The sequence below is a fragment of the Sturnus vulgaris genome, chromosome 1 (assembly GCF_052056855.1).
Source record: "Sturnus vulgaris isolate bStuVul1 chromosome 1, bStuVul1.hap1, whole genome shotgun sequence".
NCBI classification, from domain to species: domain Eukaryota; kingdom Metazoa; phylum Chordata; class Aves; order Passeriformes; family Sturnidae; genus Sturnus; species Sturnus vulgaris.
Window position 1 is genome coordinate 143,132,155 of NC_142243.1, and position 22,640 is coordinate 143,154,794.

General features: G+C 39.5%; 1 long non-coding RNA gene across 2 annotated transcripts in view; it reads right to left on the minus strand.

Moving 5' to 3' along the window:
• Positions 1-3,710: 3,710 nt before the first annotated feature.
• The window catches only part of LOC148225566 (uncharacterized), a 72,648-nt gene continuing 53,718 nt past the window's right edge, over positions 3,711-22,640 (minus strand). Inside the window, exons 4-8 of one of the 2 annotated variants that reach the window (XR_015808394.1) lie at positions 19,390-19,799; positions 18,312-18,382; positions 16,669-16,820; positions 6,191-6,240; positions 3,711-5,253 (exon numbers count right to left, since the gene is read on the minus strand). This is a non-coding gene — a long non-coding RNA (uncharacterized LOC148225566). Of the gene's footprint in view, positions 5,254-6,190; positions 6,241-16,668; positions 19,800-22,640 lie in introns of both variants that reach the window. The other variant, XR_015808392.1, reaches the window with a different exon arrangement.

Consider the following 22,640-nt stretch of genomic DNA (forward strand, 5'->3'; position numbering starts at 1 on the left):
TTGGTTGTTTTCACAAGTGTTTTACAGTGTTGCCACTTTGCCTTTGGGAATTAGTTAAGATGTGCTTTTGCAGAGCATAGAATCATAGGACAAGGCAGTAAACCCTGTAATAAACACTTGTCCATGCTACAAGAAAGTTGTTCTCAGCAGTGTTTAAAAGAACCACGTTTGTGACTACGTGCCATAACAGAGAAGGGACACAACCTGAAATTATTTTTTAAAAGTTAAGTGCCTTAAAGTATTCATTAGTCATAGTGTAGTTTACAAATCAGATTTTCTTCTTTCACTAACAAATCTGAAGTATTGAATATTACAGGTGTTAAGTACTCCATTCCATTCCATGTTACAGGAGTACAACTAGCTTATTTTAGCAGTCATTAGTTAAAAATGATGCAGAAACAGCCCTCTAGTTAACAGAAATGGTTCATTGCAACTTGTAACAGTACATAAGACTGGAGAAAAAGGACAACTTTGATTGGGCAGACTGAAGGTTACCAACACTACATTGCTTTCAGCCTGCAGTGATGTGCTTTTGCTAGGACATCAACTTATTGATTCACTAGTAGTCATATTTCCAGACAGGTATTTATCTTTCCCTGTTTTTTATCCTATTTGTATTGCTGTCCTGGATGTTATTATTGTTGTAAACTATTTTTGTTCCCATGCATCATTATAATCACCAGGTCTATAAATGGCTTTGCTCTTCCAGCCTGTCTGATATCTGGAAAAATTCACAAGTCCCGACCAGTGAGTCGGTGCTGGCAGGTGAGCACTGCCCCACTGAGTCATCTCAATATATCAGTGTGATGTTTACTGAGCCCAAGCAACAAACAGTGGGAAGACTGTGGCTTCAGGCTTGGGACTTAGAGTTCACCACATGTTGCATTTAGAGAACACTCAGAGACTCGTCATTAAGAGATTTATGTCAAACTAAGGGGAAGAGGAATCTCAAAAAGATAGATTGGCTCTGAAAGCAAATATATTAGTAGCTGCAAGAAGGCAACAATCTGGCATTGTACCATGCTATTACAGCTGTCTCTTGGAAGTGAATCTCTCTCTTTAAATTGTAAGAGCTGATGATCTCTACTGAGAACACTTTGAAAATGGAGGCTTAAAGAAAACTGTTCATCTGCAGGCAGTGTGGTGGTGCAGGTAGCAGGAAAGTATGTCTCAGATTTGACCAAAGTAGGAGAAAACCTTCTGCAGCTATTGCCCCATCATTTTTCTCTCATATAACTCAGAAACCTCGGGGTAAAGATTTCATGCCAGTATATAGTGAAGGAAAAGAAAAGGTATTTATAATAATGTTGTCAAGAGGAAGCTTATACCTACATGATTATCTTTGTTTTAACTGTATGGCTTGTTTAATCTTCTAAGTGGATTTGCCTTTTTTTTTTTTTTTTTTTGGGACTTTGGCTTGTTTTGTAAATCTGAGGCATATACATGGGACTAATATACAAAAAGGACAATCCCACTAATCCCAATCAAACTGTGTCCAGAGAAGGAAATATGGAGCTTTTCCCATCAAAACAGAACTTGATTTGGATTATAGGATTTGAAGGTTGCAATGAAGAACCTGGAAAATGAGGTCAAAAAAGATATATAGCATTATCAGCCATTAAAAAAAAAGAAAAAAAATAAATAGACACATCTCTAATTTCAAAGTGAGGAAGGACATATATTCTTTGCTGTTTGGGCTTGTCTACCTAGGGAATTCAGTCAGCTTGTGAATTTGAAGAATGCTGGTTCCCTGTGTGGACACCCTTTGCTGGTAGATGATGTTATCTTCTCTAGTTCCCTTTCGAAGTGGATTGACACCATGTAATTCAGCTGGATTTGTGAATGTTTCATGTTGTATGAACAATTTGAACTGGGTAAGATCAGATTCCTACCTTTCAGATGGCTGTAATACAGGATAAGCCCCCATTTTGTATAGGGGCCCAAACTGCTGTAAATTTACATCCCAGCCTGCTTCACAGTCACTCCAGCCTATAGGCAAACCAGCATGAGCACAAGGAATGCTGAAGAGCTGTGAACTGAGAAATTACAAATTTATTTAGCCATACCTGCCCTTGCCATTTTTGGCCTTGAATTTTTTCCTAACTTAATCTCTCTGACATCAGGAGAATTGAGGCAATGATTCAGATCCTTCAAGTACTCAGAAACCTTTGAAGTTTTCTGAAAAACTCAGTTGTAAACCCCATTTGATAAGAAGGAACTCATTGTTCCCAGAATCAACATTTCCAGTTAACACCAGTACTCCAAAAGAGAAAGAGACAGCACATATTTTACCGAAAGCTATGAAAACTGGAACTGAAACAAGACAAGCTTTAGCCAGTAAGATTTTCTGGCTAACAGGTTTTTCTTTTTTGTCTCTACTAATTTGCTTGCTACTCTGTAATTGAAGGTCACTGGTTAAGGAAAATGGTCCTCTTAGCTCATGAGGAACGTCTGCAATTTCATTGCTTTCAGTCTGACTTCATTGTGTATATTTGGGCAGTATTAACATGGCACCAAATTTTCCTCCTTCTGGTTTTCCACATAACGCAGGATTGTCAGGCCAGAAATGATGCCACTTTCTGCCTTCAATGAATTTTGCATGGAGATCTGAGGGTTTTTGCTACATGTTCTGAATTCAAATCTCTCAAACACTGGGTTAATTCAACTGTGAACCAGCTATTGCCTTGTGCAGCTTGATGGACAGCCTGTATAATTTACATCCGAATGGTTTCACCACCTGTGGATTGCTAGGCTCTCCTCTTTCAACCAGGAAAGTAAAGGCAGTTGTCATCTGTGAGAAGAAGCTGGCTGCTCCTGGACACAGGACCGTGGCTGCTTTTTGTGGCAGTAAACATCTACAGTACAGCAGGGGCTTTCAATGCTGAACAATCTGAAATACCGGTGAGGTAAGAGACTGGAACTTCAAGTGTAGACTTTGCTGAGGTTGGACAGAAAAGCCACTGTGAGACAGTACAGTCTTTTAAAGGAATTAAACAAAATAAGAATATTTGGTATAAAAGCAATATCTTTCAGCTGCAAATATCAAACAATCTGCATGACAATTCTATGAGTTACATAGATACATAGATAACATTTACAAATACAGTGATTTCAGACACAGAGCAGTGCTTTTCTCCTTATTTATACAAAGTTCCTGGCTTTGCTGTCTGTCGTATCAATGCCATGCTGTTTTGACTTTCTCCAACAGCCTTTCCTTCTCCCACTGAACTGAGTTAAAGCATTTGGTCCACACCTTTGAGAGTGACATGGTCCTTTCCCTTACTCTTTATGTCTCTTTTCATGTGGCTCCTGTTTCCTTTCCCATGCCACTGAGGCCGGCCTCAGCTTGCCCACTTTCCCCCAACCACCTCTATGTCTTCATCATTCATAGATCACCCTTCTTGGATGAATATTGAAGACTCCTTACTTATTACTCTACCCACCCTGTCTGTCTGGGAGCAATGAACGTTTGATGGGCAGGCATAAGTGTATGCAGTATATGTGTAATATATGTGTATATACATATTACAAAAAATGTATGTACTTGTCTGCCTTCTACTTGCTGTACTTTTAAAAACATTCTGAAATTTCTTATGTATGCTGCCTTCCTCAGTCAGGTTGCGCAGCACACCCACAAAACCCCCCCCATTTACAACTATACACAGAAACAATCACAATAAAGTAACAAAATCAATAATGAGCACCCAATATTTCCTCCCCAAACTGCCATTAGAATTTATTTGAAATTCCTTGTACAATGTCAGCTCTGCAGCTTCTGGCTTCAAAGGAAGTGAGTGCAGTGGTGCAAGCCAAGAAAAAAAGGAGGAACCTTTGTGAAGTAACACAGAAGGAATATGCAATTTGTGGATGATGGCAAAAGTCACTGGGAAAGTTTGCCATGTCCCTGCAGAAATAGCATATGCTCATGTACCAAATGCTCTGAAGCACCTTTTAGGTAATTTTGTTTGTGGCCGGACTTCAAACATAATAAAGCTTTTGTCCTTTTTTTGGCAGAGAAGGTTGAAAACCAAAAACAGGAGAGGGGAGGAGATGGAAGGAATTTCAGGCTCCTCAGGAGAGGCATTCCAGCTGGTGTGGACTGTGCTACATCCTTCCTGGATGCTGCAGTGCATTCCTTTGTTTCTTCTGACCAGACATTTTCTTTTGTTTACTCCATCAGTGCCCTGCAAAGTATGTGGTACCTCCTCAGAAATGTGGAATGCATTGCACAGTCTTTATCTTCCAGCTCTGAAGTTTCCCCAGATTTAGCATTTTTATCACATGCTGCTCTTTACTCACTGTATTGAAAGAACTATTAATTATTGGTTTTAATTTCTCTTATTCAGCACTGAGAAGTGAGCTAAATTAAGCTTTTGTGGAAGCCAAACTAACTATTAGCTTCATGCATATTTATTTTTCATCACCATAAATGCAGCAGGGAGAGCAACAGCACAGATTCCAGGGCTTCACCCAGCAGGGACCAGGACTTTTAAAGAGATTGCCCAGAGTCAGTGATTATTGTCCACGAGGGAACACGCTTATTTAAAAATTTTGCATCTACCATACTGTGCCTCAGTTGGCACTGGGAGTTCACTGTGTCCTGCAATGTGAATTTTAAACACTGGACTTCTCTGTGCGTTGTGTGTGTGTGTGTAAGATGCACCTCTTCCCTGAATCCACCTTTATTCATCCCTCCAAAAATATATAAACTTCCTTCTCAGCTTTCTTCTAAGCTTGTCCTCTCCTAGTGGGATTTTGCTTTTGAAGCTTACCCTTAACTTTCTAGCTTCTACTTGTTGTTGTTGTTGTTGTTGTTGTTGATCTCCATACACTCCCATGTTTCTAGAGCTCCAGAGATTCTTCTTCTGGCCTGCTCTCAGACTAGGCAATACAACTTTGTATTGTAAGACAAGTTTGCTCATTGCCATGCTCCTTTTCAATCAGGATTCAAGAATATCACTACTAGGACAAATATTGAAGGAGCCTAGAATCAGTGGTGATGGGCCATGAACCAGACTTCTTTCACTGAACAAGAAATTAAAGGTTCCTCCCAAGCTTTTAGTAGGAAGCCTGGTTTTGCGCAGGAGTAAAGCAGAACTTGCTTGATAAATCCATGTATTGCAGGTGATGGTGCCCACTTGATCTTTAGTGAAATTTCCCAGTAAGTGTTCCTGCAGCTGTGAGTTCAACTCCAGGAGATGGAAGCATGGCTCCTTGGCAGTCTGCTCTTGGACTGGCTTATGACTCAGGAGGCTTGAGAAGCAGAAAATAAAATGAGAGGAAGTGAGTGTTCACCCTGTTAAAAAGTATTAACACAGAAGAGATCAATATACTTTTTCCTATGTACAAACAGATTTTGCAAACAAGAAAGAATAGTAATAATAATAACAACTTTAATCCAACCTTTCAGTTAAAGAATTCAGTGCTGCTGCCTTGAATTGTTGATGCTGACTGCACAAGGAAAGCTAACAGCATTCTGATTTGTTGTGAGAACTTCTCCCTAAAATGTAAAAGCCTTTCTTATCAGACAAAGCCTTTCCCTTCTCTGCTTCTGCCATCTTTTTTCATATTGTTATAAAAAGGCTAACAGTAAATGGCAATGAAAATGAAGGCAATATGGAAATATATAGAAACTGCTGCTCTGGATGTTTTTTTTTGTTTGTTTTGTTTTGTTTTGGGTTTTTTTTTGTTTGGTTGGTTGTTTTTTTTTTTTTTCTGTGAATTCTTTTAAATAATTTTGATCTGTATCCAAAGCAGTTTATGCAGGCACAAAATAGTGCATGTGGAACAGCAGGCAAAAGTGTGGAATGAATACTAATGCACTCAAATACCCTCCCCCAAGCTCTCTAAGCCTGAAAAATCCTTCTGCAGCATAACTACTAGTTCCTGTGGAGCTTGCTTATATCCTCATGGAGGAAAGTCCTTTAGTGTTTAATACAAAATTATTATCTTTTTGTAAAATTTTTGAGCTGTTAGAATTTAATACAAAATTTCATCCTTTCTATATAGTAGCTTGGGAAAAAAACCTCTACAGACTATCATGAATAAATTCTAAAATGTTTTTAGGGAAAGTTGTTCAGGCCAATAATACTTTTTTATAGAACCTGCCTGAATACCCCTTGATAAATAAAATGTGATTTTTTCACAGCAGCAGAATCTTGAACTAAATTTATTTTACAGGTAAATTTACCGGGATAAATTTTGACTCTTCAGTGTAAGAGGAGAACAAGAAAGGTCCACCTGTGAAAAACAGAACAAAATTGAAAAATCACTTTTTTTCCTGAAAAACATGTAATGTCTGGAAGGCTAAATACTTAAATTACTATAACCTTTTTGGCACGAAATGCCAAAAAAGGCCTTTCTTTATCTTCTAATTTCAGAAGTCTAATTACAATCTCACATGTCACTCAGAGATGCCAGCTGAAGTCAGCAAAGTGCACAGCACAGAGTTTGGGGCCAGACTGGTATCAGAGCATTTTTTTCCCTAAACCATTAATTCTATGACAGGGGCCATGTGATGTCTGTTCCACAGTAGCAGAAAACTGCAGTCAGTGGCTTTCCCTTTTCTGCTCCCTCTGCCTCCCATTTCTCATAAATTGGATGTTCATTTTTCCTCCCATTCTGCCTATATAATGACTTTACATGTTCAGAGTGTAAATATACTTAGGTAACCACTCAGAAGGACTAATGTAAAATTTCGGTCTTAAATGTGCATTGGATACCTCTCTTTCATATAGACTCAGGGAACTCCAAGGACAAAGTGGCTGCTGTTCCTGCTTATATGCAGAGTTTGAAGTTGCAAACAGACAAAAAGTGTCACAAGTCCATAACTAAAGACAGCGAATTTATAAATTAATCTGTTTATAAACCTTGTGTGGCACGGACTGTTTGCAGATGTTTACTTCCCCAAGGCTATTTCTCCACAAAAGGGTAGGGTGGCCCAATGCAAGGCTTTTGAATGAGCTGCCTTCAGTTCTCTGCTGGGGCATCACCTTACCAATGCACTCCCAGCCAGACATCCACAGTGCTCTCCAAGTTATTTTGGCTCTGCAAGAAGAGATGGGATCTGACAATCTTGCAAAATGGAGCCTGTCATTTAATTTTTGCCTTTTTAAAAATTCTTTTTGGGTAAAGCCTCATAAACTGGCATTGCTAACAGCTGGATTCTGCAATGAGAAGAGCTGTGTGATTACCTTGGGTAGGTAACTAAGAAATGGTGCTGACAGGCCTTGGCATTTAGCATGCTGACTGTGACAATGGAAAGATTTATTCAAAACTACTGCATCAATTAGAGTCCGTATTTTATTTCACTGCAATGTGCTTCTTGGTGTTTTGCTTTGTAGCTTATTTAGCAAAATAAGCTCCCTGTTGAATATATCAGCTGACTGTTAAAATGAGTGAAAATCCATGGCCTTCCACAGCAGCACTGTGCAGAAAAGAGAAAACCAAATTAAATCCAGACATGCTGATGAGAAGGGTGAAGGAGATTCATCAGACACTCTGGCAACAGCAAATGACAGCTAGACAGTGATGGTTATCTCTCCATCTCCCTTCTCCCTGCCTCCTGGTGGCTGAAGTTGATTCAACTATGGGGGAGGTCAGAACCCAAATTGCCAATCTCTTTAGTGGAGTCTCATTGTCCCACAATGAAGAGTTGTTTCTTCCCTCCCCTTGTCTCCATTTATGTTCAAGCAGCCTTGCCATCTTTCCCTTATTTCACCCCTCATTCCCCACCATACTCTACCTTCTATCCAAAAAGGAAGATGCATAAAGCTATGATTTTTTTTGCTGCTACTACCATATTCACTTTCCTTGCAAGTTGTGACATCTCTTTTGGGGCCTGTCTTGAATGTTTGCATTTCATATTTCCCTGTTTTACATTCATCACAATGGGACTGTGACCTCTTGAATGTTTCCCAAATAAATAAGGTGTAGGTAAGGTCAAGCATGAGTCAGTGGCACCCCACCCATGAAGAGCAGAGTGTCAGGCACTACTTCAAACATCAAATCAAAACTCCAGTGTATGGTGCTGTGCCGCTCCTTCACCCTTTTTCTACTTAAGCAAAAGTCATAAGTAGTGGTTAGAATGGCTGCATCTGTATGGACTCTGGAGAGACCGATAACAACACCACAGCTAAGGGCTATAAATCTTGCTCAGCAGCCAAGGGCTAGTTGAGCATGTGCCAGCCAAAACTTGGCTGGTATGCAGATATCACTATGAAGCAATCACGTTATCCCATACCTAATGGACAACCCAGGATTTCTTGAACTTTCCTGCATAGCTGCAGAGTTGTGTTCCAGGATCTCCCCTTGAGTGGGGATGCCTCTCAAGGTTACTCCTCAAGGCTGAGAGAATCCTTATCACACCAGATACCCAGTGGGTGAATGGGAATAATAGTACTGACACTTTGAAATCTTAACTAAGTCATATAAAGGCTTTATTGTTTATCTATGATCGTACAGACATAAACCATTCACCAAGTCTAGGACTAAGCCTGAATCAGCCACACCTGAAAATCCCTATTGGGAAGGAGTTTAGAATGCCAGGAGGATTCTTTCTGAACCTCACAACTCAGGGGAGGGTCGCCTGATAGTTTTGCCTCTCACTGTCCCCTGTGCAGCACATACCTTGCCATTGAACCTTGTTAGGCCACTGTCCCATTTATCGTTGAATTTTAGTAACTCACTGTCCCCTATGCCAACAAAATGTATTGTTGCTTCTGCCTTGCAGGTGAAGTGCACGACTCCATCTGAGACGAAGTGAGACTCAAACTGTGAGAGGGTGCCCCATACTCCAGCTGGTTTCATTGTATGCCAAGGCCTCATTCCTGGGATGTGTAAGTACATGTGCATCTCTAAGTGTGTCAGTGGCTCACTGCTTTGAATAGGATTACTCACACTATGAAGTACCTTCCTGAACTGGAGCTTCAGTATTGAGTTGAACAACAGAGAAAAATGCTTTTGAGATCCATTGAAAAAGTGCTAATTCAAACCCCATGTAAAATGCAGGCTAGTCTGAACAGCTGTGTTATTTCTCTAAAAAAAATATACAGCCATCTTGGCAGAGCTCAATTGTTATTGAATTCATTTTTATATGACAAGTTACGGGAAATTTAATAATACCTAATATTTTTCTTTTTTATGGAAACTATGTGAAAATACTTGAAGTTAACAAATGCTAAAAACCTTTAGTAGTCTTCAAAGCATAACTAGAAAATGAACTTTTTTCTTTATGATGGTCCTATTTAAAGATCACAGATAGACACAACTTCTTTCCCTCCAAAAAAATGGGCAACCTTTTTAAGTAGCTCATATCAATGAAAGAAAATGCAAGTAGATACAGATCAAATAACACCAATATGAAAATAGTTCTACATCAAATAACATTTTTGTTTTACTGCCAACCCCTGTTGGGATCCTTTGTTTTCTCACATGTAGAATAGTTGCTTGGGGCAAACTTTGGGAGTTGTGTGTGCGTTTGCCCACCATTGCATTTGTCTCAATGACTTTCCTGTGAAACCACAGTTTGTGATGCTTCCTAAGGGTATTGACAGTGAAAACTTTGTGCATCATTTTAGGGGTGTTGAAATTACTGAAATGCTGTGAGTAAGAGACATACAGGAATTTCTCTTACCAGCAGGAGATGAAGTAAACAAGTAAGAAAATTCAATTTCACCATAAACTCATTGGGGATTGGGGTTGGGTCACCATGTCAAGCCATATAGAAAGAATAGCTTGGTTTCCATGTTCATTAAATAGTATTCATCTCTGATGAAACTGCTAGCAAGAATGCTAATTAAAGCTTGCCACTCTCCATTGGACTGACACTGTGAGATGTCTAAATAGTCATCTGACTAAAAAACTGCAGCTTTTTCTGACCTAACATTTCTGAAGCAGTTATTTAGAAGTAAAAAATTCTGCTTTCCTTTTTCAAATCCTCTTTCTCCATCTTAAGCTGTTCTAGTTTTGCAAAAAAAAGCAAAATTAATGCTTCCAAAACCCCCAATCGCTTATTGTTACAATAGTGTTTTGATGTTACTCAAAGGATCATGTGACAGCTGTAACATTTTGCACTGAAACTATTGTCTCGATTAATGGTATTGGCCATATTAATGAACTCCAGAGCTGGAGAGATAATTTTGCTTAGCAAACCTCATTAGATGATGCAAATGCTTTGTGATCACTTACAGAAGATCACAGAATCATAAAATAGTTTGTGTCAGAAGAGACTTTTAAAGGTCATCTAGTTCTACCCCTACATGAGGAAATCACAGAATACTTCAGGTTGGAAGGGAACACTGGAGATCATGTAGTCCAACCTTCCAAGGCAGAGTCACTTAGAGCAGGTGACACAGGAGCTCTTCCAGGTGTGTTTTCAGTGTCTTCAGAGAGGAAAACTCCATGACCTCCCTGGGCAGCCTGTTCCAGTGCTCTGCCACCCTCAGTGTAAACAAGTTCTTCCTCATATTGAGGTGGAACTTCTTGTGTTTTAGTTTATGGCCATAGGTCCTTGTCCATTTTGAATATGTCCCATTTTGATTGCAAGATCACTCCCTGAAACCCTAAATTGCTGTTCCACTCATTAATTACAAACAGCACGAAAAAAAGTGTGGTTTATCTTGTCTGTGTATACAGAGCATCAGCTTATCTTTTATGCCATACAGTTCACAGAATACCACTCTGCTACCTCAGTGCTGAGTCCAGAAGCTTTTTTCCAGTTTTTCCAAAGGGACATCTTTGTCTGTATTCAAAGGCACAAAGAAGTGGGGAACACACTGATATTCTTGCTGTTTTGTTCTCATGGTTGACCACCACCGAAATAATTTTCCTGCTGCTTATTTTTGATGTCTTATGATTTAAATTATATAGTTTGTTCTTCCTGATGTCCTTTTGAACAACTGGAGCCTCAGTTCAACACCTATTTAAATCAAGGGAAACATTCCTATTGATTACAAGGAATATTGAACCAAGCTCTGAATTATATATAACACTTCTCTGTGGTTTATGAGATGAATGTTAAAGAAAGTCTCTCTTAATTTTCTAGCAGAAAGAGAATATGGATGATAGAGAGAATGCTGCCCTCTCATGGTTTTACGGATAAATATGATCTCATAATATATAAAAATACAAAAATAATATTTTAGGTCACTACATGCTGATCTGTTGTCTTTTATGTATTACACTGAAAGGCATACTTGAAAAAGGTATCACTCCTACCCCAAAAAATGCTATAAAAGCTCTGAAAACACATCCCATTAATTGCAGACATGGAAGTATTGAAGCCCAAGGAAAAAGGGTGATGCAAGCTTAGTATCGCTTTCCTTCAATGAGTTTGTTCAGCTCATCCATTCCCCAGATGAACTGTTCCACACACCGTGCTTTCCCTGCTGGAATAGTCCTGGGTGCCACTGAGCAAGAGGTACAGAAAGTACTTTTCTAGTTTAGGAGCAAGTCAGTTCCAGATTCCTCTCCAAATGAGTAATTGCCCAAGAATGCATAAAGGAATAGAAACAGGTACAAAATGTCTGAGAGTAAATCAGGCTTCCTACACATCCTTGGTAGCTATTGAACAGTATGGAACACATCCAGCACACCCAACATACCCAATGCATGCAGATCCCAGGGCAGCTCCTGAACAAACCGCAAGATCAGAGCTGGTGTTGATCTTCTGTGCCCTCCATGCACATTCTTTGCCTAGTTGATAATGACCTTTATTGTCTTCATGACCAGTTGGAAATTCACAGTGAAAAGCGCAGCATTAAATAAGAAGAACCCTTGTGTGGTGATTTCCCTGGAAAAGGACTCCTGCAGGCTGTTCAAAGCAGCTCTGTATTTTTTTGTGAGAACTGGATATCATAACCTCAGACCATGAGCTCAGTCACATCTCACATTCTGTGGAATCCTTCATGTGCAAAACCATGAAAGAAGCCACATCAAGATGTGCAGACCACTGAAATCTTCAAATAAAGAAGATTACCCACATTTATCTATCACTTCTGTACTAGAAATAACCAGATTCCGTCTTGACTAACTGCTAAACTATGTGGAATTGGAAAAAAAAGGCATAAAATAACTAGTTGTATTTAAACAAATCATAGGCCAGAATAGACCATTAGGTCATCTAGTCTTGTCTCCTGCATAACAAGAATTTCCCCTAATTACTACCAATACGTTATGTTCAATTGTAACAAAACAGTCCAGGAAAGCACTGGTGTGAAAATGTCAAGAAAGATAATTTTCTTCCTTTGTCAGTTTGTGAAGGTTAAATCTCTGTTATTCTTAGGAGTTAGAGTATTTTTCCATCAGTTCTCACTGAAAGGTATCTGTCTATCTTTCAATCATCATTTTATAGCCTCATTGACAAAGTATATCTTAATTTAATAGATGGATCTTCCAAACAGTTGTTACTCAAAGGATTTTTTTAAAGGAGACTTTCTAAAAAAAAAAAGGCTTTGTCTCCACAATGGTATTTTTAGTAGTTTTGGTGTAGTTATGAAAATATAATGTAAAATAAACTTTTATTCCCACATGGGGTGGTAAACTCAGAAGTTACTGCACTGAAAGGGGAAATTCACCTTGGGAATAATATGGCTTACCCATTTTTTCAAAATTGGTCTGGGATGTTTTGGTCTGGCCATACTAAGACTCAAAAATTACTTGGATACCAAATGTACCAAGACATTTTAAATTACTTTGGTTTTAGTCAGGTTATAATGCTGTAATAGGGTGAGTGGCAGCAGAGTAATTCTGGTTTCCCGTTGGTCTCAGGGAGGAAAACTGTTACATCTACCACAGTCAACCAGATATATCCCTCTGAGCACAGACTGGATTTTACTTCTCTTGAGTGTCCTAGAGAAAGTCGGAGTCCAGGCTTCCCTAGTTACTCATATCTGTTTCAGTGTTGCATGTCATGCTAAGCAATTTGAAAATTATCAGAATAAAGAATAAAGTTAGGGTAAGAACATACTGTATTTTTTACACCTCCATTTCTCTGTAGCAGATTTCAGAGCTTCAAGAGTCAGCTTAGACATGAAATCATACTAAAAAATCACTTGAACGTATACATTTGCCTCTTCTCAAAGTGATTGCATCAGAAAAAACACAGGAAAAGAAAAGCTTATGACAATTAATATTGCCATATGGACCAAATAAAAGGGTAAATATCTGCTTGGTACATGCTTACACAAGAGGACAATTCAGACAGCTAAGCAAGCATACCTTTTCAATTCCTCTGAAAAGATTCAAGTGAAATAAGTGTCTAGCAAAGTTATCTGATAAGGTCCACTTTGGGGACTATCACAAACATCAGATTTCCATTTCACTAAGAGATCTGATGCTGGCAAACAGAAAGAGATGTCCCTGTAGCAAATCCACAGATGCAAAGTGAAATACTCAGATATTTGCATCCTCTTTAATTCATATGATGGTGTAAGAGGCTTGTGTCTTATTCAGATACACATCTTGCTAACAAGGCTCTCCTGTTACCCATGTACTCTGGGCTAAAATCATAAATGTTTCTCTAATAGAGGGCTACATTGAAATATGACCACTTTGCATTTATCATACTCCATTGAAAATTCATATAAGCAATGATGCAAGTTAAATAAAGTTTGTCAAAAACTACCCTGGTATTTTGATTCATCCAGTCTGCTGGTAAATGTTCTTTCTTCCTCTCCACAGCTATGCTAAATACAGCATGGCATATTTTAAATATTCAGGATTGTAAAGCATTTAATTCATTACATCATACATCTTCAGAATCTTAACCAGAAATATACCTTGCCAAATACATATATTTTGCCAGTGGCTAAACCTAATGTTACAGAAAACAGCTTCAGGAGGCTGTGCAATCCAAGCAAATGATAAGCAAGCTCTGTAGCCTGAAGCTTTGGAGAAGTAGCTTATGGACAACACTACAGACTCTCCAGCTTTCCGGATTAGGTGTAGCCAGGCATGACAGCCATTACCATAACTCAGGGTGATAAGGAAAATAAATGATCTTGCTCCAGAAGGTATTTTCACTCTGTATTGTCACAGACCAATAAAATTTTGGGTGTGTTGCTCCACTGTAAACAGAGCTCCGCCTGAAGGGGCTGAAGGGTACATGCTACAGAGCCATCTACTACTGCACATGAATGAAAGATCTGAGATAAAAGGCATGAAGAATAGGAAATGGCATTTTCTCGTAGTTGTCTTTGGATCCACTGAGCCCGAATTTTCCCTTACTGTTGAGCATGATCAAGTGCCAGACAGAATTAAAGAATCACAGAATCATTTAGGTTGGAAATGACCTCCAAGATTATTGAGTTCAGCCTTTGACTGATCACCACTTTGTTAACTAGACCATGGCACTGAGTGCCACATCCAATCATTTCTTGAACACTTCCAGGGATAGTGACTCCAGCACCTCCCTGGGCAGTCCATTCCAATGTTTAAGAACCCTTTCCGCAAAGAAATTTTCCTGGTTGAGATGCTCTCACTGTATTTCAGAATTGCTACTTTTCTCTATGGAAATCTGCTTACTGAAATAGCTGTGCAGTGAAAACAGCTCCAGACCTACAAAACAGAGATTTACGTTCTGCTTTATACATGTTTTCCATTAGCTGTGCCTTGGGGTTGTTTTTTTACCCATACCTCATCTTGCCTTGTTAGTATGGATAAAGACGCTGATGACTACAGAGATTACAAGGTTTTTATACAGAATCCCCCAAGGGCTATTTTGAGCATTTTTATAGCTATTTATCTACCCCCCCAAAAAAAGCAAATGGACAAGTGAAAGAGAGGGGAATTAAGTGTTGTGCAAACAAATAACTGAAAGAACTGGGATGACTTAGTCTGAAGAAAGGGACCTTCTAAAAAAGCATCAGCAAAATTAGCCATTTTCTACTATTGAGCACAGAATAGAAAGAAATAAAGTTAAAAATCAGCAAGAGAACTGTAGTCTGCACCCTGGAAATACCTCCTGGTTAGAAGACTCGAATACCGGGAAAAGTCATGTAAAAAGCCATGGCTTCAGTGTCACTAGGATTGTATAAGTAGAGGTTGCAAAAACCTTTGTCAGCTACAAATGATTTTATCTGGAGACCAGAAGAAAATCTTCACTGAGTTCTCAGGGTCCTTTCTGGGGAACAGCCACAGTCCTGAATAAATTCTTCAACTTCTACTCCCCTTTTACTGACACTGAAATAACAAGAGCTGCAAGTTATGAAAGCCTTGGGAAAGAACCAGGCAAGGTTTAGGGAGAGGCTTTCCAAGTAGTCCTGAACACTGTAGGCCCATTACACCCACTGTCACCACAGAGAGAGAGTGCTAGCAGAGGTGAAGGGATGAAGCCGTGTGCTTAGAGGGCATTTTTTGTTGGGTATTTACATGAGTAGAAGGGAAACCAAATTAACAACCTCTTGGCAGAGCCATGAGGCAAGAGCTTTATATTTATCGTTCATAAGGAGGTATTGCTATTTTCTACCACTAAACATGTGTGCCTTTTCCTCTGAGTGCAATTCCAGAAATCTCCTATAAATTACTGGACCTTATGGCAAGTGTTGTGTATTTGGGGCACTTCAGGAGGCCACACAGTCTGCCAGAGGGCTTGAGCTGGGGATGTTGGTTTCAAAAGAAGATCTGCCCAGATCTTCCATCAGCCTGTCCATTTATTTTGCCGGGAGCACTAACAAGAAGGCTTACAGACAGAAAATCGCTTTCTCCTAATACTGGCCAGAGGTCTTTTTTCAGGAAACAGAGGGAAAAAAAAGGTATCTCCTAGTAGAGCTAACTTTCTTGCCTCCCTAGTGGTCCTTAACTGCCAGGTCTAAGAAGAAGCAAGTAGGTGCAGAATGGGTCTGAAATGTTTGATTAAGTACAGGGGAAGTAGCAATGCTTAAATTTCCAAGGAGCTTAAGGTGCAGGACTGAGTTTGGGATCTATTCTGTATGAGAAAGTGGGGGAGGTATTCACACCAAACAGCTGAGGAAACACAGGGAAATACACCTGTAGACTCCTACCACCATAAAATGACTGTGCTTAAATCCTCTGAGCAGCTTTGCAATGGCAGGGGAGAATCTTCTAATAAGACCCTAATAAGGGAGGCCTTGAGAGAAACCCAGATGCACATCTGGAACAACATCTTCCCCCTGGCTAAACAATTGCCTCCTGGGGAGTCAGAAAGCAAGTTCAAAGATGGCTGACGCTTTTAAATACACCACAGTGCTTTTATGTAAGTAAGCCATGTCCTCTGCCCATCCCACAGGCACTATCAGGTACCAAGTTTCCAGGAAGTCATGTAGTGTCAGTCATTCTTAGCACCCAGTCATTTTTTTTAGTGACCCTTTTCTAGGCACTTTAAACCAAGAGTCAGCCTTTTGTTGCAGTCTGATGTCTTTTCGAACCATTTCTAGGATTTATCTGGTGTGCTTCAGATGTGCTGTAGGCTCTGCTCCAAATCATGTTTCAAGGACCATTTGTTTTAGTCATTTCTGGGTTAGTCTGTACCTCCCAGCACAGCCTGGTCCAGACACTTGCTCTCCCAACACAAAAGTGACTCAATCTGCCAAGATACTGTCTTCTCCACCCCTCCTCTCTTGGGTGAACTCGGTGTCCCCAAATAATTTAATCTTCCCATTTGGCTGTAGCTGCCTCTTCCAATGAAACTAAAGCCACTGGCAATCAAACCTTCATTCCTGAGAGAAACACCAAGAACAGTCCATCGGTGTGTTTCTTCATCTTTTGAGGTTGTTTCTTCCAGTCAGAGGCAGAAGATAGAAGGAAATGTGTTCTTCAGTCACAGGAAATTCAGGGGGCAGGCTTGAGCAAAGAGGGAGTAGCTCCAGAAGAGGAATAATAAAATATAAAATATGAAATGAAATACAATTAAAATAAAGTAAAATAAATAAAATGTTCAGTGTCAGAATCTGAGTGGCATTTATGGCTGTACTGGAAAATATGAGCCTCTATGTGGTCTCAATGTTTTTTGAGAGCAATAAAGCTCTCAAAATAAAACATGGATCTAGTCCAATCTCTAAAATTCTGCCACAGTGTGTTATTGCTAATTCTTGAAGATTAAAGCAGCCTCTGGCTCTCCCTCAGTGTCCCAATAAGTATTGCAGGCTGCCAGAAAATAAACAAGCTGTATTAATTGCCCTCTGTGGTGGTGTTTCTTCCAAGAATGGTTGGCACTATCTCTGTAGCCATTGCAAGATCTTGCCAATGGCCACGGCTAAGAAGTGGATGGGTAATTGTGACCCATTTTTTCTGGTTTCCTATATTCACCACAGATACATCACACCACAGTGGATTTGGTATTTAAGGTACTGACATTTCATAATAACAAAAGTTTCTCTTCAGGCATTCATTATCTGCAAGAAAATTATTGAAGAAATAGTTTAAATTTTGCTAGTAACTGGTGTGGATTTAAATTCATTTAACAGCGGAATTCACACTTGAATCACAGCAGAATTTTCCTTTCCTGGGCAAAGTTTTGACTGCTGACAGGGTTTTCCAGTAAAGAAACTCAAGGGACCTTCAGTCATTCCAGCTGAAGACTCTTAATTGTGAATCAACTACTTAGAGCTGTGTTCCATGGAACTATGGAACTGGAGAGAAAAAATAAACACAAACAATGCATTCCACTCTATTTTAAGAAGTTTGGCTTTTCTCTCACTCTCTCTTTTTTATTTTATTTTTTTTAAATCAGTGCAGATATTAGCTCAGGTGCACATTCTCGTCTTTCCCAGTGTTCTCCATAACACATCTCTTACAGGAAAACCCTAATGAGGTCTTAGATTCACTGTTATGCTTGTGTTCTGTCCAGTACTCAGGGGAAACAACACATGGCCAAAGCTTCTTCAGTGTTTATATCTTAGAGGCAATACCTGATGTGTGAGATCACTGCACACACCCAGACTTTTCACTTTGAGACAGTCCTTGTAAGTTATAATAAAGACAATATGTTTTGCAAAAAGCATTGTTTCTAGGACCAACGGTTATAACTCTTCACACTTTAGTTCATACTTTATCCATGTTTTCTCTAATCTTTGGATAAAGTGTCAAGAGGATGCATCAGGTGGTATGGAAGATTGATGTAATTTTCTGGTGACAGAGGAAAGGAGGCTTGCAAATGAGATCTGACAGCTCTGAGAAATTATGTGGGTAAAAGGAAGAATACAAATCAGAGTATTAAATTTCCATGCATTTTATTTAAAATTTAAGGAAAAGAAAAGGAACTGCTGAGACATGTAAGCTGCTAATGATTACTGACTATAGCACATGCAAACATATAAACCCACTGGTTTGCATTAGATTAAAAAAAACCTTACCAGTGTAATTGATAAAGCTGAGTAAATAGCTCAGTGTGCAGTGCACTCAAGAAGCTGGTACTCAGTAGATTCTGTGAGAACAAGCAACATTATGCTATTATATTCCACTTATGAGATACCAGTATACTCTGAGAAAAAGCGAATCAGGCCCTGTCCCTGGGAATTTCCGCCGACAATATTTAATAGCTGCCTAAGGGGGTCAACAGGGAACAAGAAATCTGGTCAGCTCATTTCCTGGGCCTTAGGTGCTAGTTTAGGCTGTGCTAGTTTCTTGTCATTAGCAGTGGACCTAGGATTTGAATGAAGGGAAATTTAGTGCTTATGAGTTACGTACACACTCTCCTTGCTTTTTTTTGTATGTCTTTTTTCTGTATGTCTTTCCCTGATCCATGGATTGAGACTAGTGCTCCAAGTAGAGACAAGAAAAAAAAGGAGAATGTCATTCCAGTCTCAGCAGGAGCTGCTGCCTCATACAAATACAGCAAGCACATACACAATGTCTAGCAGCAAAATTTTATGGTTTAAAAAGCAAAGCCTTTGAACTGAGCGCAAATCCTTTGCAACAAGAGTTAGAAGAATTTTTGTGTTCAGCACAGGAAATACTTTATGCATTTTTCCTCAGTGGAAGCAGCACAAAGAATAACTCATACTGAATTGAAGTTTTGTGGTGTCTCAACTTTGTTTAAAACAAATTTGAGAGTCCAAGTCTGGTAAAAAATCTATTTTTTCAATCATTTAGCTGAAACAGTGTGGTCTTTGAAGGATGCAGAGCAGCCAGAGCAGTGAAAGAGCAATTTCCTTTAAGACAAGAACACGTTAGATTTTTTCTTGAAAGGCCTCATCCCTTTTTCATTGAAATACAGAACATTCTAATTCACTCTGATGAATTCTGTGCCTCAGAAGTCTTGTAAATAATTTTGTGTTTTAATAGCTAAAGAAGGTGAATGGATATTTCAGGATGGGAAGTGGAGGGGCAGGTACAGATCTCTTCACTCATGACCAGTGGCAGGACCCGAGGAAATGGCCTGAAGTTGAGTCAGGGGACGTTTATGTTGAGTATCAGGGAAAGGTTCCTCACCCTGGGGGTGTTTGAACACTGGAACAGGTCCCCAGGGAAGTGGTCACAGCACCAAGCCTGCCAGAGTTCAAGAAGTGCTTGGACAACACTCTCGGGCATATGGTGCGAGTCTTGGGGTGTCCTGTGCAGGGCCAGGAGCTGGACTCGATGATCCTGATGGGTCCCTTCAAATAGAGCATATTCTGTGATTCTGTGATACAACAAGTCACTTATTCATTGACAAACGTCCTTCTCAATGAAAAAGACCCCTGAAATGCAATTAAATGGATGATTTTGACTCCAAATGATGCAGAAAACTGCATCTAATCCAAATACGCACCTGTGACTGGATCAGCACATTCAGTTACTACTTCTGATCACAAGCCTCTTTGTCTGAGCTCAGCATTCAGAAGCCATTCTCCATCCTAGGGCTGTTTGGGATTCATACAAAAGGAAAATGCAACCATAAATTGCTTGATCAATTGAATGTACTCACAACAAAGTAGGATGCACTGAGGTCTGAGCCACAGCCACCTTCGTCTAAAGATGGTGGGAAGAGGCAAGAGTAACTTCAATGTTATGGTACTTGCTCATGTAGGAGAGCTGACATATGGACCTTCAAGGTGGCAGAGTCCAAGTCAAGTCCACAGCTTTTTCTTCACAGGACAGAGCCTAACCATCAAGTTGGGAATGAGGAATACACTAGTCTTTCTCACTGAAATCAGGACACTCTAACTTAAATTTGAGGTCCATGAGTTCCGAGAGACAGCAATGAGCAGACCTGGAGCTGGTAGCTCAGCAGTGTGTGGTCTCTGCTTCTGAGGCAGGGATTAGATTTCAGGTATTCAGTATCAACACACTTAAGCTTTTGTTGTCTTTTGACCTTTTACTTCAGGAAAAAGAGGGAATCTTCAGTAGTGCTGCTTCTTTGTAAGAGAGACCAAAGTGCACACTGAGTGAAACTGGATTGAAGTGAAGAGCCATTGCAAAGCTTTAAATGAAACATAGTTAGGCTCATAAAATTATTCTTTACCCTCAAAAAGTTTCCTTTCCACCTCGTCCCCTCAAAAAGACTTACATTTCCTTTTACTTTTTGTTGGGGGTACTTACCAAAGTCTTAGTGATGGCTGCAGACCACCTATGTGATTTTCCTGCACTAGGTAATTTCAAAAAATCCACAGAACTAAGTAACCATGAAGTGTCTATGAATATAAACACATAAAATTCATGGAAGCATTGTTCCCTTACTATATAACATAGCCAAGCATTCCTTCCTGTTATTGCCATCTTATTATTGGGAAAATGCCCAGTCCTGCTCATTCTTAAAACTCAGCAGGTTCTTTTAAGCCAAAAGTGTGTTTCAATGAGAGATGAGCTGGCAAATTCACTTTTAAGTTTTTATTAAATGATTTCATGTGACCTTTGAAACAAAAAACCTTTTTAAATAATTTCATATGACTATGATGATCAACGCAGAACCAAGATTTGCAGACAGTAAGTTGGTAGAAATTGCTGAACCTAAAGTTGAAACAAAGACACTCATTCTTCCACAGGGGAAAAATATGGATACTCCTTTGCCATTCCTCTGTTTTTGCAATAAACTTTTCCGTTTGTGCTGTGCTGTTTGTGTCTTCTGTACTGGTGATGAGTTAAATTCAACAGACAACAACAACATCCTGAAATTTAAAGCAATATTTTATTTTGGTTTAAGCCTACTGAAGTAGGTAGTATTAAAGGTGAATGGATGGAAATGGGTGTAATATGCTGAAGAATCAACTCCTTTGAAAGCAGTGAAATAAACAGAAATTGCCATTAGAGGCACTTTAGCAGCAGGCTGAAAGGAGCATTAGAGAGACACACACAGAACAAATGGAGAGCTCATTAGAGAACTGACTGCAGCAAGCCAAGAAGATAGACTGGCTGGGTATTTCTATGTCCAGCTCCACAACTTCAGTCATTCAAGTTACCAAAAGAGTGACTTTTTTGAAGCTGTATTTGTTTTGCTAAAGTATCAGCAAGCCAAGCTAAATTAGCAGATCTTAGTCAAGTAAGTCCCCATTATATCAGCTCAGCTGACGAACCACTTGATACAAACTCCTTCACAAAAATGTGATACTGCTTCTGCTATACAGCTTTGACCAGAACAATTGTAACTCTTCATTTGACTTTGCATCAATAGTTTCTATAGTGCCTATATTCACAGTACCACATTGCTATTTCCAACAAGACAGCAGTGGCAGAATTCTTTCTAGTTCTTGGGAATGTTTCGAAGTGGGGAGTAGTGAGGAACTGTTTTGAACTGCCAAGATAGAATGTTACTTGCGATTTTGGCAATGAGAAATAGCATACAGGTTTGGGTGACCTACAAGTAAAAATTTGCTTTTTGATATCAAGTTTATTCAGTTTTCTGGTCATTCAGGAAAGGGTAGAGATTGAAATCACTAACTCCTTCCTTCCTGTTTCTCTTAACAGAGTCTGTTGTTTCTCAATATAAAACAAGCCTTCATGCTGGAACTGATATGGCTTATTTCAGTTTCACTCTTACATTTCCCAGGGCTGAGTAAGGGACTCCAGGGAGTCCAGCAATAGCTCTCCTTCAGCAGTGAGAATAAGGAAAGGCTTGGCACTGAAACATCCATCAAAACAGAATTCCATTATGACAAACATAAAGGGTTCCATTATCTGCTCTCCTGTATATATTACAGAGCTTGGACCTCCCTGGTTTTCAAGATCAGAGAGACTAAAATGTGTGGCAGGATATGAGGCTGTAAGTACTATTCAAATTCTCCATGTAGCAATGAAGTAGGGCTGAGACAGTAGTGAATTTTGTGCTGGCTTCCTGGGCAGGTGTGCTTTTCACCCTGGCTAAGGGACATAACATTTTCTTAACTCCCAACAATTGTGGAATGCATTGCTAACCTCACCACAGCCTGCCACAAGTGCAAACAGCAACCTACGGCAGCATGACAAACCTCCCTCCGTGTCCAGCTTCGAGCTGCCTTCTCCTTCCAGCCACATGCATCCTGGCAATTATTCAGTCCCTTACTGTCCTTCACCTGCTTTTTGTGAAAACAATGTAATTTCCATTACTGGCATCCAAACCCCAACTTTACAAATATAAAAATCAGACGGCTATTCCCTCTTTCTTTATGGGATTTTCCAAGATTGTCTTGGATATATTTAGTATTCATGTGTAATGAGTCAGAGTGTCCACCTGTGGTCTCCATAAACCGATTTTGTAAATAGCATTGACTGATGTGACTCAAAAAAAA